Genomic DNA, 16,869 nt, shown 5'->3' on the forward strand with positions numbered 1-16,869 from the left:
AGCAGAAAGTAAGAATAGTTAAAATTAGAGTGAAAACTTATACATGCTTACTGCTAGTATGCATATTTAGGATTGCTATTTTAATATAACTAGTTGTGCAACAGGTATAGAGGGAAAATTCTAAAATATCTGAAAAATGGGTTTGTTGAATATCAGAAAATACTATTGGGGAATCCTAGACAGCCAAGTTTTAGCAATTTAGAATTTATTTTGCATAAAAATGCCCTTTTGAAAAGTTATAGTATTTCTATGCAGAAAATGCTGTTTTCTGTGTGGAAAATATGTTTTCTGCACAGTAATTTTGTTTTCTGACTTTTGGGGGCACAAAATAGTTTCCAAATTTCAGTTTTTGAAAAAACTGCAATTTCCAAGTGTCTCAGAATGAGTAATAAAATAGTAAAATGACTTCATCCACTGTCACCACAGGCCTCTAAAACTAGAACTTTGACTTATTCTTGTAGATAGACCTGTCAAACATTTACCTGGTTGAAACTATATCCAATTAAAATAATTTCTCGTGGACATATACAACGTAAACACCAATTTTTAAACCGAAATTTGAATATTTTGAAAACGTGATTGATTTCTAATACTCACTTACAGATTGCTAGGAAACAATAGGATAACCACCCATAAAGAACTGGAGAGAGGAATAGAAAGTAGAAATATGGTTGTTACTACTTATTTAAGGCTACTGTGGGGCAGGTAGAAGGGAGAGCACAGCTCAGGTTAGAAGTTGAGCTTCAAGCGCCAATTATCCAAGTGTTCTAGTCACTGCATTCCCATTCCTCAGCAAAGCTATGAGTTCATTAAAACAAAAATCTAACAATTTTAATTGAATATTTCTTCAAAGCAAGAAAGCTACGGCTACCTTATTAAGATGCAACTTCGAAAAACACTAAGACCTACATCTGAAACACAGTCAAGGAACACCATCTTAACTGAAATAGCACTAGAGAGCTCAGTTATTACAACAAATTGGGAATTCCCTGTGTCATCGCAGGACCAGATTGCGAATTGTAAAATTCCAGAGAGGATCAATAACTGTCAGAGTAAGAAGAAAGTGAGCACTAAATTCATTCGCCTTTCATCTGCAACAAATGGAACAGAAAAATCTGATGGATAACAGAACCTTCCATTTCTATAGCATACTTGTTGAACTAGACTAGCAGCACAGAGATGATTCTTGACACATGCCTCCAGAGATCCAAAAGCAATTACTAAACTCTTCACGAATAACGGGAACACAGATAGAAATCCACCTATTTCTAAAAGGTAAAACTAATGGACCCTTCTCCTATCCTAAAATAGATGTTACAAACAAGTAAAAACATCTAAGAACATGAATAATCAATAAGGTATAATGAGTGCTGATTAGGACTTCCTATTTGGCACAATACAGCTATTTCTTCTATTCCCATTTCTATTTAATTCCATTAAAATAAATTACACTCACAAGACTGAAGAAAAATGGTACAGACTGAATTCAACTAAATATATTTCCGTGCATCCATTTGATGCAAATATCCAAACACTGTTGGGTTTTTGTTTTGATTTCTGCACAATTCAGATGGCTTTAGTACCTTGGCTTTTGTGCTGATATTTATCTTGGCTTGAGAAAGGAAAAAGAGGCGAGGGCAAGTTTTCATTACATGCCTTACTCTGTGACATATTTTCATCATGTTGTAATAGTTCAAGGCTTGTATACTTCCCTTCAACTGTTGACCTAGAATACCAAAAGTACACCATGTAATAATCTGCAGGGTTTTACCTTGCCTTGTTTTCATGGTACTGTGTGCTGTAAATAATCACTAGATGTTGAAAAGGAAACCCCGAAAGCCCTTCACCACCACCCCCTTGCAAAATGCAAGCAGATAGCATTCAACTTTAGTGTATCCCAATTAGCCTAAGAGCTACAGCACTGACGGTGTAGTTATGTGGGCTGACAGGCCCTTTCACAGAACAACACCAGCATGCATTTGCATATTGCTTAGAGTGTTCTTGTTGTAATTCTTACAACAAATCTTTAAACTAGGTCAGTGCTGTTATCACCAAACTAAAGACTAAGTTGTGTGCATATGTGGTGTAGTGACTTGAGCACTGGACTACAACTCTGGAGATCAAGGGTAAAATCCCCGCTCAGCCAAGGAAAACCACTAGGTGACCTTGGGCAAGTTTCTGTCTCAGAAGACACAAAGAGAACCCCTTTTGAACAAATCTTGCCAAGAAACACAAATGCTTATTGTAACACCAAGTTTGAATTTGTGCTATCATAAGTCAGAAACAACTTCAATAAAAACAACAACAACAACAACAACAACAACAACATGCATGCATGCATGCAAGCAAGCATATTCAAGTGTATCCGTGTGTTTGGGTGCTCATACATGTTTGTATATACATTGTTGCTGTTGTTGATGTTGACAAGCCAGGACTTGTCTAGAGGACAGTAATAAAGATGGTACAACCATCCTACATTTGTGGTTTCCACTTTTTCTGGATTCAATTATTCATCTATTTGATTGAAATAGTCTGAGAATCTTGTTCTTCAGTGTGTCTTGATGGTAGTCTTACTCCAGGCATAATTGGACCTAGAGATTTATAGAGATGCCCAGCTATTTTATGGCCACCTTCCAGTGGAAGTTGACCACAGAAGTGGGCCGGAAGACCTAGAAATTCCTAGAGAGGATTCTCTTGGCTAATAAACGTCCCTCAAATACATAGATAGAGGATTATTAAGACCAACGGTCATGTTGATTTTTTTTAAAAAAAAAAAACAACTTCAGGAGATAAAATTTGAAGCTTTAAAAATAAGAAAACTCTGTCCATGTGAAGGCTTTAAATACCTTTTGTTGCTATTTGGTATTTCAAGATAATGTATAATTACAGTAGATAATGGATTTGTACCATGTTTTAGGCTGTAGTAGTCACTTAGGTAGTGATTTCCTGTCTGACATGAAAAAGGCAGTACTGCAGACATTAGCTGGCTACAGATTGCAAGTAGATTTGAAAGAAAAGACAAGGCACAGGGAGTGGGAAGGACACATTGATATGAACAAAACATTGCAAAAATGCAAGAAAACTGGAAATGGGTATACAGTAAAATAAGCCTCCCTCTCCCTATAAGTCAGTCTTTGTCAGAAAGACTGACTTATAGCCCTGAGGATTATTAAATTTTAAGACATGGGGGTGTTGCGGAAACAGGCTTTATCTCCAAGCTGTAATGCTTCACATTTTTGTACCAAGGGGAAGGGGGAAATGTCTGTCTGTTTTCTTCCCCATCTCACCTTTTCCCTCTTGCAAGACAATACATGTTTAAAAGATGCTGACAAAAAAAGGTTTTGAAATTTGCATCTCTTGAAACACATTCAGCAACATCTGGAATGCTATAGACTCTCCTTGCATGGTTTTGTTCAGAAGAAAGTGCAAGCACGAGGAGGGCTACATCACTAGACTCTTCTCTCTTTCTATATATGTATCTGATACTGCTTACTTTTTTGTCACAAAACAGTTAAATAGCTAAAACATGGTGAGGCAACATGCTGCTCCTCAAATTTCACCCAATTTCAAAACTGTCTTGTCAACACTAGATTGCCTTCTCAATTAAAGAACAAATCCCCTGCAGGCTTGATGCTATCTTTCAAGAGAACAATACCTTTTTAAAAAAGAGAAAGCCTTCCCTTGACCAGTCCCATTAACCCCCCCCCCCTTCTATTCTGTCAATCTCTCCTTTAAACAACCCACTGCAGAACGTAAAAGGAAAGTTGCAAGAAGAAAGCAAACTTTTCAACACATGGAACATTCAGCCTGAACGCTAGTCAAATATGTAGAGAACAGGGTGACCTTTTCCTTATCTCTCATGGACATGTTTAATCGCTGCTACACTGAAAACACTATTTTCTGCCACCTCTTCCTGCAAATGCGTCCAGAGACTATATGGATGGCAAATAGTTAAACTCCCAGTATCCCCTGCTGCCTGCGAAAAATCAAGGAAACAATTGAGACATTGTCCAGCGAACAAGACTCCCAGGGACTGACATTTTTGTTTATGTCCCAGTTCTCAGCCTGTCAATTTTCACTACTAATGGTAGAGTCTGACTTGCACCAACATAGTCCACCCACGGCTCAACAGGCTTCACTTCATTTATTTTATTAAAAGTATGGTGTCTGTCTGTGATTCAAAGTCACTCCCTCCATCTCTTTTACTTTTTTGGACTATCACCTACTAGGGCTAATGTTGCAACTCCTTCTTCCCAAAGGCTGCCAAGAAAAGTAACAAAATATTTTTTAATACCAATGTTTGCTGGGTTTGCCAAGTTTAGGAAGAAAAAAATAAACACCATGTTTTTCGTGTGTGTGTGTGTGTGTGTGTGTTTGTTTGTTCGTTTGTTTGTTTTTAAACCACACAAACATTTATAAATAAGCCTTGTGCAATTTTTTTGGAACCAAAATCAAAGATGCATGTGTGGAAAACACTGGTGAAAAAAATTAAAGCCACCCACATGTGGGTAAGGGAGCACTACGTTGAAATATAGAGACAGCACATCTTTCAGACTGGAATAACCCTTTCACCTGTTGCTGACTGTTCCAACAGTTGTTTCATTTTATGCCTGAATTTTCACATCGATCAGTTGTTTAGGACTGAAATGTGTCTCACACTCTTTATTTTACCTCCGGCTCCCTCCCTTCCCTCCCTCCTTCTCTTTGCCAAGCCTGCAGTATTTTTAAAACTTTCTCCCATTACTTTATCTCCATGAAAAGCACACGTAGTGGTTACCAGCATTTCCTGTTTGCAGAATGTGTTTTAACTATATCACACCCTACACTGCTGTGCTGGAATGCACAGCATATGGTATTGTGAAAGGGTTTACTGTTGAATAATGGCAGAAATGCAGTCCTGCTGGTTTATATCAAACCCTGTCATTCTCTTCGCGGAGGTCTCCCTGTCTCTCTTTCTCTCCCCTCACCCCCACCCCCTCTCTCTCGGCAGAGAGAAGTACAACACATGCATAGAAGCATTCTGCAAGCTTTATGAAGGCGATATTCCATACAGAGTTCCTAGACTTTCAGTCTATGGGCAAGTTCCACTTTCATATACCCCATCAGATAAGATTAAATGGACAAAAACAGTGTATGTTACTTTTTATACTAACGCATTGCTCTACTATAGTAATACTAATGCGTTGGACTACAGTATAGCCCACATTTTGTAGCACAAATCATCTAATAACAACATACCACTAGTGTCAATGAGGCAGGGCCTGAGATATGTTGCATCCACCATCTAACTGCTCCCAGAACTATTATTTAAAATGAAAATTACCAGAGTTCATGGCAGCCTTGGAATCCACTCTTGGATCTCTTCCATCTCTATTCCAGATGTACTGAACACTTCGTAATTTATAAATGATTACAAAAACAATATGAGCATGCTAACTTTGGTATTATCCATGTTTTCCAATGAAAACAGGATTGAGGGCTAGATTGTCAAGAGTCCACACTCACATTAAACTTCAAATATCTACATTAAGACTCTGGTTTGAGTGACAGATCAATAAGCATAACCAACCTGCAAAAATATAGGTCAATCTTCCCCCATTTAAACAATTTTGCTTAATGTTGTGTCAATCCTGGTATTGAGAAAGAATTTGAAAACTTGCTCAATTTATTTATGACTAGATATCCAAAGTCTAGGAAATAAATGTGAACTCAAATACATCTTAATACTCTATCAGCAAAAAAAGGAAGCCTTACTTGAACAGGCTTTTATACTGATGAACTCTGGTTGAAAGTTCAAGAGCCCTGCAGTTTGCATCAAGATTTTGGAGTTTGCAGACAATACCCAAGTGCTAATGAGCTATTGCACCCTGTTAAGGAAGAAGCCTAACAATTTCCTTCTGGGTGGCCCACTTAATAACCCCAACTAATGTGCCATGGGCCATTAAAATTGTGGTAATAAAATACAGACCCAATGTGTCCAGCTTGTAGATGTACCAACATGCACCAGAAACATGGCAGGTTGAGGATCACAGTATAATGTATAATTGTATTGGAATTATATGAGAGAGCGAGTGTCAATATGTGAAACTGTATGGAACTCTATTATTTTTCCACCTTCCTGGGTCTGCACCTATAAATCATACTTGCTTGAATTATTCTGAGAATTAAGATTATATGAATTTATTACTTAAAAAGTATCTGGGTTAAGGTATTTCATGGCCATCGAGTCAAAGTTGCTTTCAGGAGGCGCTAACCAAAAACCATGACATTCACTAACAATCTCTGTAAACCTGTCATGTATCATATATATATTCAACAGCATTTCCAAACTTCTTCCAGAAAAAAAATGTGAATGGTCCAAAAGCCTAGCTTTTATCTTGTTTGTCACTTTCTGAACAGAATGTTTCTATTTCTTATTATCGCATTTCTTTTTTAATCCAAAAAATAAGATTCATTTCTGATTTGTTTTTAAATGAAATCTTCTGGACACAAAATGTGTTTTTTCTTCCTACAAATCAAATGGAGACTACATGAAAACATCAAATAAATAAAACAAGCATGATACATCAGTGCCATTCATCACTTATCCATCACTTTATATATACCTGGTCATTCTCCCAAGCTGGTACTCAAGGTGGCTGCCAGGACCTCAAATTCAGCAGGATGATCTGACCCTCTTTCCCAATTGGAAGGATGAACTGAGAGACCATAGGGTCACTCTGGGGACAGTTCAAGGGGCTATGAAGGAAGGACAGCCAATTCTGTTCTCATCACCAGTACTATATGCAGTTATTCCAAAGAACAGAATATCTTTTAAAAACACAATGCCCATCCAACTTTACCAAATTGTGATCACCAAAGCAATGTTATAAATTCCTAGGAGTTTAGGCAACATTATTTTAACTTCATTATGATATACATCAGGGCTGATAGAGTGAATCTAGTTCTGAAAGAACACAGAAATGTTATTGCATCCCAATCCTTGAAAGGGGCCATCCTCTTTTCATTACAAAGCTATTAATCCAGTATGTCTCTTTGACATAAGTGCTATGCCTCTTCTCTGTATTATGTCGAGAAAAGGACTGTCCCCTTTCTAAAATGCCAATGTATAATTACTTAATTACAGCTTCAGACAGCACTGGGTTTTAACTTTAGTTACAGCTTGTCTGCCGAAGTGCTGCACCAGACAGCACAGACCCACATTGATTGGGTAACATTTGGAATGGAAGAAAGTCACACAACAACCACAAACCACAGATCTTTATTCTGAGCAGTGCAAGAACCTACTAGTAATGCATCCTAATGTTACAGAATCCAGCAGCTTTTAAAACTTGGTAACATTTAACAATGTTCCATGATTACAATGAAACCCTATAAAATCTATTAATTCTTTCTGCTAACCAGCAAACAACAAGGGCAGGTAGTGACTCTGGAATTTGTCAAGGCCACTGTGATGTTGTTTATGTTCAGTCGCTTCCAACTCTTCATGACCTCATGGATCAGCGCACGCCAGAGCTCCCTGTCGGCAGTCACCATCCTCAGCTCCTTCATGGTCAAGCCAGTCACTGTATTTCACTAATATTTTTACTTCTCCATAACATAACTTTTTTCCAAATGCCAAATTCCCCTTCTCCTTTTACAAAAAAAAAAAAATGAAAAGAAAGTACAAACAACTTACAGTCAAATAAAATAACCTAAAGCAAAATAATTAGTACATCTGATTTGTGTAATTTATCTACAGATTTAAGATAAAAGGAAATCTCATTATCCATAATTATTATTGGATGATTTTTAAGATATCCCTTTGAGGTTGCTAAAATGTTTTGAGTCACATTTTCTTGACTCAGGGACACAGGGACAATGTCTCTGAAGCAAATCGCTTCTCCCAAGGAAATCCTCTTTCTATGATCCATTTCCTTAAACACCGGAAAAAAGTTACAAAATAGTTTGCCAACCATCTCCCCATTCCAGAGGTTCATGTATGCTTCCCAACTTTTGAAGCCATCATGGTCTCAAATGTCTTAATAGAAGAATCTGGCTCATATAGTAAAGTAATACATAAACAACTATTCATTTAAAATGATCCCTATTTCCACAGGTGGATGTGTTCCAAGACCCTACATAGATACATGAAACCCTGGATAATAGTAAATTCTAAATTTTGACTAGAAGCATATCATAGAATGGCACAGGCGGACAAAAAGGGTGACACACATTTCTAGGGGATTTTTTTTTTGTAGTGGGCAAGTGAAATTATAGATATCTAATCTGTGGTGCAGAGGATCATACTATAATGAGAGGTGTTTTTTTTCCTTTGTGCAGAAGATGATAATGATTAGACAAATATGCTTGATCTGAGTTTCAATCTATCTTGTGTTGCTTCCACTGTGTTTTTCATTTTTCTGATAACTCATTTCTCCACTACATGTTGGTCACTATGAAAATCTAATTTTATTGGAATCCATTTATATAATGTTTTGTTTATTGCATGTAATTTTTCTGATGCATTTACGTTCAAGTTATAATATTCCAATGCTCCTGCACCATTGACTAAAGTCAAGAACTGAAAATGTCAATATAGACAAATGGTTTTAGGAATATTCCATTTATCATCTGGTCTAAAAGAAATTGAACTGAAATTACTGAACTGAAAACTCTTGTATACATTGTCCTAATTTAAGGTTTTCCACCTTATCCTACTTTTTAGAAGTAGAATATGAATGAAGACTACCAAAATACCAAGTTTCTGGAATGCCCAAGACCATGCCTTCTAAGGCAATGCAATGGCACTCAATAACAGTGTAATATGATAGAAGATGTGATCTCTCAACAGATGGTAGGATGCATACATTCAACAGCTGTACTTGGTCTGTTTTTTTCCCCAAGATTTTACATGGCAGTGTCTATTCTCTGTAATACACCCTGATATCCTACACTTATCCTTCAACAGACGATTACGGAACTATGCAGTGTATTAGAAAAGAATTAGGTGATTATTGTTGTGTGCCTTCTAAGGCAAAACTCACAATGCTTCTTGTTCACAAAGGATTTTGCTTTTGCCTTTACTTTCTTCTGAGGCCGAGAGAGCTGGATTTGTCCAAGGTTACCTAGTGGGCTTTCATGGTCAAATCCATGGGGGTTGGACCTTGTTCTTCATAGTTATATATGTATAATAATGAATATTCTAAGAATATGGATTTGTTTTTTTCAACTTTTCTCACTGAATTGAACAATAATATATAGCTCAAGTACTATGCTATAAGAAGCACAACTGAACTACATGGAATGAAATATTTCCCTATACACTGTGGGCTAGGCTAGAGAAAACAGTGAACAAGGATCTGACTATATAATACTACCTACAATATACAGATGTACTATCAGCAGTACAGTGCTTGTAATGTCAATATTGTTATTGACAATGCACATAATCTCATTGTTGTCAATAAGATTATGTGAATACATTCCATGGGAGCCTATCAATATTATAAGTATATTGCCTGTCATTGTCATTACTGTCAACTTGTTTCAAGTTATAGCTGTTTTGTGTATAACATTGGTAGGCTTCAATGGGTAAAACTCAACATGTTATTAATGGCATTGCTCAGATCTTGCAAACTCAGGTCCATGGTTTCATTGATGGAATCAATCTGTATTGTGAGTCTCCTCTTTTGCTACCATTCCTATAAGATGAAGGTGCAGCTATGGGACTCAAAATGTTTCTTATTATTTAACTATGCTAGCAAGAGTTGATGAGAGTTACAGTCTAACAACATCTGTAAGGTGACATAACTACCATCCTACTCAGTGAATGACACTGCCAACAAACACTGTCTTGGTTCACTGTCAAATTTGCTGATTTGGAAGCCAAAATTCCACCTGAGTCCATAAAATGCATGATTACACAACAGGAATGTAATATACTCTACATAACACTCACTGTTATTCCATCAATGGAATATCACATAAGTGAAATATCATAATGAAAACAGTAGTTGCAACATCAATGGAATTTCATTGGGTCTGTACTAGCCCAGTTCAGAAACCTAGTTGTCATCCTGCTAGACTTTAACAGCCAAGAATGACTGACAAGACCTCTTCGTTATTCTCCCATTCATCCTTCCTTGGTAGTTACATCATAATTTAAGGAAATCATAGCTGTCAAGCATTCAAAACAGAATTGTGGTAGAATAACAGTTTGCTAACACATCGCCGAAAAACTGTGGTTAGTATATATCGTCCATGTAAAAACTGTGGCTTGAATAAACTATATTTTTGTTTCTCCAGTGGCCAGGAATAATGTCTTCCAATGCCACTCACACTGGTGATGCTACAGTAAACATGTTGTCATACATATAAGCTCTTCATTGGTAAGCAAGCCTCACCATTTGGGGATGTCAGGTAGTCCAACAAAGCTTTTACTACTATTGTAAGAAAACTCACAAATAAAAAATAACAAATTGAATGTATGGTACAGAATAAGAACTAACATTAAAACTCTGTGAAGGGGAAAGGAGTGCATTGTATACACAAAAATATTCTAAAACTGAATTGAGAACTTTTTGAATTAATTCCTTCATGTTGAGAAAAGTAGTACTGCTCAACAAATGCTTCAATTAACATATAAGGGATGTGTGGCCTACTACATGTTGAACAGCACTTCCATAATTCCTCACCATTGGCTATGATCAATAAGTTGGATAGGATTTGAATCCTATGAATACTGGAAGGGATGACCATATGTTTATCTGTCTTTAAATATATTGTATCTAAGTCATGCCTAATGCAAAAAAGTAGTGGAGTCACTTCAGGAAATACTACAAGGACATATCTACAGGCCCACATAAAAATGCAGTAATGGAAAAGTTTGTGTGAACAAGCCCCCTGTACACAAATGTTTGCTGTTCCTTGCTGGGAAACAAATTCTTTGCTTTACAGGAGTTATTTACTACTGGGACTGAGCTCAGGGGAACAACCTGTGCAACAATGCTCACTACTTATTTCAGCCTGAGCATTTTTTTAGCTTTATGTACACATTTCAATTGAAACACCAGGCAAAATTGTGATCCCATTTTAAAACTAATAACACAGAATGGGATGAGGTTACAAAGTGAAGTACCATGTGAAGCATCCATTTCCTCCCCTGAGAGGATGTCTGCGAAATAAAATGCTGAACAGCAACATGGTTCTTCCCTTTCTGCTCATGTAGACTCATACTGAAAGATAAGAATTATGCTGAAAGACCTGCATGTACTGTATTTCACATTTACCCTAGCCTTGCCCCCTCTATGTGTCCTGATGCCATCTGCATATTCAGAGGGCATAAACATGCATCCCATTAACATCTACTTAAGAAATATTGTGTGAGGCTTATAATTCACATGGATTAATTTGGGCCAAACTGCTTAGAAGAACAGTTCTTTTGTGATATCACATGGAAGCAATAACTGTCATCCCATCCAGTATTCATAAAGGGGCTACAATGCTCTCTGCATTGTCTGTATGCCAAAACCTGCCCTTTTGCAATGCATACTAATACCCAGCCCTTCTTGACCTTATATTATGCAGCATTCTTCAGTGTGAGGAATGAAATGAACATGCACCATCCTTCTCTTTTGTAATATTACAGAATTCTGATGTTTTTCAACATGCAGACTGTGGGTAAAGATGGCAGAACTTGGGAAGTAGAAAGAGAAGTGACACAAGTACATATCCTGAATGTAATTCAAAACAGTTTGCATAGGAGAAGCTAGATGGATTCCTGTTATATGGATGGCTACAAAATGTCAGAGCACAAAATAAATGAGTATTAAAGTGTTCTGCATGGTGACACCTCTCTTACCTCAATAATATCCCATGTTGCCCATTTTTTCTATGAATTCATAAGCTCATATGTACAAAGCTCTACTGTAATTCACAACACAATACACTGGACTCGAGGGAGTATCCAATTACATGTTTGCAACATATTTATTTTAAAAATTATTGTGTAATCTTTGTCATAACACAATCAACCTTTGACAAAATATTAAAATCAAGATAAAATCACCTAATCATAAAACCTATCCAATATGGAACATACATACTACACTAATTACAAAATCCTAAGAAAATATTCCATTCCATTTTGGAACGTTTTCTTTCACTTTTGAAAATATTCTTTACTATTAAATAAATTTGAGTTAATTTCTTTCCACATCCTGATCTATACTTTATTACTATGCAAGTAATCAGATATAATAGCTTTGTCAGCCAAATTCAGCCTCGTATTTTGAAAATGATGGAAAACACTTATGCTGAGGTTTAACTGGTTCATATATTGCAAAAGAGGTTTCAGGGGGTTTTGTCCTCAGTTACTCCTATCCTTTTGTATTTTGAAGTCAGCATTTTCTTTTCCTTGAGCAAAAAACATACATGTAATTATATATCCATTACAGCACCCGGTACTTTCCCCCGTAAGGTTCTAACCTAGTTTTACAATATACTCATTACACAACAGAAAGGAAGGGCAGTCATATACTAAAAAATCAGAGTTGTGCATAAACCAGAGGAATTGTGACTAACTTGGCTCTGACCATTTGGAGCCCTGCTGATTTGAGTCAAGACTGAATGTGAATCTCTTGGTTCAGTTTGGAACCAAGTCTTCATGACTCTTAATGTATATAACTGAAAGGAAACAAATGGCTGGCTTTTGTTCGACTGGAATAAAATTTCCAGACACTGTAGCAAGGGGAGCATTGAATAGAACATTTGAGACACATTGGTATTACACAAAATGTTCAAAAATCTTGGCAAGATTGAGGGGGATTGTCAAGACAGTTTGCCATCCTAAAGGATAGCCATAGTTTAGGGTCCAGGGAGCTCTGAGAAAGTAGGGTGGCATCTCCTTCTCTGGAGGTTTTTAAACTGAGTCTAGAACAGTGGTTCTCAACCTGTGGGTCTGCAAGTCTACAAATCCCAGCCAGTTTACCAGCTGTTAGGATTTCTGGGAGTTGAAGGCCAAAACATCTGATGATCCATAGGTTGAGAAACATTGGTCACTGTTGGGAATGCCTAGATCATGTGTTTCTGCATGACAGAATGGGGTTGGACCTGATGGCCCTTGTGGTTTCTTCCCACTCTATGATTCTAAGAGAATGCTTTAATATATGGGGAGAGAAGTTGTTTTTCTAGTCTTCCTGGTGTTTTGGATATCAGCTCCCAGCATCCTTGATCATTGGGCGAAGGCAGCTGAGTTTGGGAATCACTGCTCTAGGATGTCCATAGCTGGAGGTAATTTTTAACTAAATAGCACTGGAAACTAATCAAGGTCTGGCCTGCTTAATATTTGGTTGCAGGTCTGCCAAGAATTAGCAAAGGCTATGAGCTATATTTTAGAGGACTACATACAATATTACCTCCCTATATCTATTAGATATCCTTTTTAGAAATTTGCTAGGTCCTCCAGTACTTCTGGAGGATGCACACTATAGAATCACCTGGAGGATCTTAAAATTTCTAGAGACAACATATTTTGTTGGATGCAGTTAGGTGAAGCCATGGTACCAAGTATGCATGTAGGCACACAAAGACCCTGCAATAACAGTATGATTATAAGTTACCAGGTTTCTGTCCAAGGAGAATTTCCAAGAAAAGGGGGCATCATATTTTTAAAAATATCAAGTGCCTTGATTGTTGTAAATTAAAATTTCTTTTTTTAAAAAAAAACCATACTTTCAAGTATGTTGATTTTGTTTCGAAAATCTCTGAAATCTGTGTAAAGTACTCCAGCTTGTTTCTGGTTTTAAGTGCACCCAATATACTTCTACTATAAACACACCCTAAGATAAATTTTACATAGGTTTCAAAAGCCTTATCTAGCATTGTGAAATCAGAGGAATAACTGGGGTTTTATAGGTTGGGTGTGGGAATTACCCAACACCAATATTTTGGTCTCGCATGATTTTAATCATGCACAGAGACACTTAAAACATGATTTAGTGCATTTAGAAAATGTTCTGCAAAATATATTGGTAACACTCATGTTTTTCTAATTTTTGGAATATTGTACAATCTTTTTCATTCAGAATACTTACTTGTAAGACAATTTCAGCTCTTATCAAAAGAGTAAATAGAAGATTGTTCATTATTCATTCCATAAAAACATACAGACTTGTGAAAAACAGCAAGATTTCTTACATTCATTCAGTGTTATCAATTAACAAATAAAATACTAGCGCTTGTACCAAAAGACACAGGCACCACAATAATAGATCTTGTTTCAAATTTAAATTCTGAAGTCCTATTTATACCTTATATTTCTAACAAGGGAATCTTTTATATATACACACAATGCAGAAATGGAGAATGATGTACAAAACTGGGATTAAATATTTGTAAAGGAAAGAACAGCACTGGAAGTCTTTGCACAATTTTGTCATTAAGAAATAAAATTTACTTCAATCACATAAGCTTTTGTTTCACTGAGATAGGCTTCTCTTCCATTTTCGTTTAATGACAATAAAGCTAATGTAAAAGATTCCAACAAGGTGAATATCATATTACTGAGACATATCTTGAAGCTTTCTTGAAGATATCAATAACGTATTCCATATAAGTAACGTATGGCCTCTCTCAGACTGAGATTTATATTGGACACATTAAAATAACTCTTATCTCAATAGTTATTTGAAAGTAGATCTGTATGGGGTTTTCCAGGACAAAGCTGCTTTCTGATTATTGTAGGAAATGATAAAATTTATTTTATTATTTTATTTATATTTATAGCATGCCTTCTCTCCAAGTGACTTACTGTTATCAAGACCTTTCTTTGATAGATCATAGTTATCAAATGATGGGAATTGCCTTGGAAATGTGAACTTCTCCTCTCTGAAACACTGGTTCACACAAGCTTTATCAGTCTATCTGCATTTCTTCCTGTGCTTGCAGTTATCTTTCTACTATTGCCAGCTTCCTGTTTACTTAAAACTCTGCTTTCCAGGTGAAGAACTCCAGGAAATGGAGATACCAATAGATCAGTACAATTACTGACATATTGTCCTGGTAGAGCTGGAGTATCAATATGTTGTTAGTTAAATGGTTGGAGAACTTCATTTCTATGAAACAAATTTGACTCACCAGGTCACCCCCCCCCCTCGCTTTACCTTCTTAGACAAGAAATGGGAATGTTACAAAGGCTATAAAAGTGGCCCTCTCTTCCCTCCCATCATGCCACTATTAGCTCTATTCCTAAACCAAATATCAAAGGCCTTTCTATATGCAGAGTTCACTCATAGGAGGAGAAGCATGATTATGGTGAGTTCATATTGATGAAAAACCAAGTGTGGAAAGAAGATGACCTCAGGTTGCTATGCTGCAAAACAGCACTCATGTACATCTCTTTATCCTGTTTGCCATGAGGAGACCAAAGTATTTAATTGATCTGGAACAAATCAACTATTTTTCTATTAAATCCAGAACTATTGTTGTTTTCTACTGTTTTTACTTTATGATGCTATGTTCATTATAAAAGTAAAACAAGTAAAATATAGTGATAGAAATATATAGAAAAAGTACACAATAAAGCCACAGAAGTAGAGCAAATTAAACATAATCACTTGCTTCAACAAGCAAGTTTATTTTCATTTGAACAAGCACTGGTTTTAAACATACCTTTCTTCTCCTCCCAACTTTCCTCTTCCCTTGTCCACACTGACTATAGAAGAAACCCTGGTTTTCTAAACTACAGTCTCTTGTGATGTTTGAGCCAGGAACTATATTCCAGAGATTATATTTATCAGCATGGTTGAACAATGGAAAAACAACTGCTCAAAAGAGGTTAACCCTTTCAAAATCTCAGTTGCTTTCAACTGGACATTCTTCCATTGAAATCAGTTTAACTTGAAAGTGCTTAACTTTAGATGTTGTGTGGCCAATGTTCTTACAGTGTCCTTGTTAAACAGAGTGGATACAAATATGGTATCATTGCTGTTTAAACAAGTTGATTTGTGTTTTTTAGATATTTCTAAAACAACTGTTCCCATAGATGACTTTTATATTATAATAACTCGGGTAACTACTTGTTGTTTTCTACTGTTTTTACTTTATGATGCTATGTTCATTATAAAAGTAAAACAAGTAAAATATAGTGATAGAAATATATAGAAAAAGTATATAACCCCATAAATCAAGTATTTATACTTTAGATCTGATTGAGAATTTTTAAAATGGTTATTCTGTACACCCAACTCATATGAAGATGTATATATGGATATATCCTTGCACACGCATACATAAAAACTGTTCTAAAATTTAAAATCCTTATTTTTTCAGACTGAAAGCCCATACAGATAAAATATATCATGAAATTTTCTCTCACAGAAAGATCCAAACTCACAATTTCCTATGAATCACAAAAAAGCAAATTATCCGTTAGGAAAATAACATTCACTAGAGTTCCAACATCTTGGAATAAAACTATGAATAAGAAGGCTCTTGCTTACGAGAGGTTGCTATTTTCTCTCAAGCTTTTTTTAAAGATTAGTTTGGATGACAACACTCATAATTAAACTTAATAAGAAAAGAAAACGTTTGCACTTCTACAACACAATAGGGAAAGTATTGACATAATGGATAATGCTCAGAACTTATAAGCTCAGAACTTATACCCAAAATTTCATCAGAGGTACCCTATATATTCATGTATAAGTCTAGAAATTTTAGTTAAGAAATCAACCCAAAAACCCTGAGTGAACTTATCCACAGCTCAATATGAGTATTGTACCTTAACTCTTATATAAAAAGAGAACCATCTCTTTTTCTGGGAAGAGTGGTAAAATGCAAGAGCTTAGTCCATCTTGGGAGAATTTAAAACAATCACTAATCCCCTGT

At 36.1% G+C, this 16,869-nt stretch overlaps 1 protein-coding gene across 26 annotated transcripts in view; it reads right to left on the reverse strand.

The window, feature by feature from the left end:
* The window catches only part of TCF7L2 (transcription factor 7 like 2), a 228,378-nt gene that overhangs the window by 117,206 nt on the left and 94,303 nt on the right, over nt 1–16,869 (reverse strand). The gene's annotated exons all lie outside the window — the stretch shown is intronic.

The sequence above is a fragment of the Anolis sagrei genome, chromosome 3 (genome assembly GCF_037176765.1).
Source record: "Anolis sagrei isolate rAnoSag1 chromosome 3, rAnoSag1.mat, whole genome shotgun sequence".
NCBI lineage: Eukaryota > Metazoa > Chordata > Lepidosauria > Squamata > Dactyloidae > Anolis > Anolis sagrei.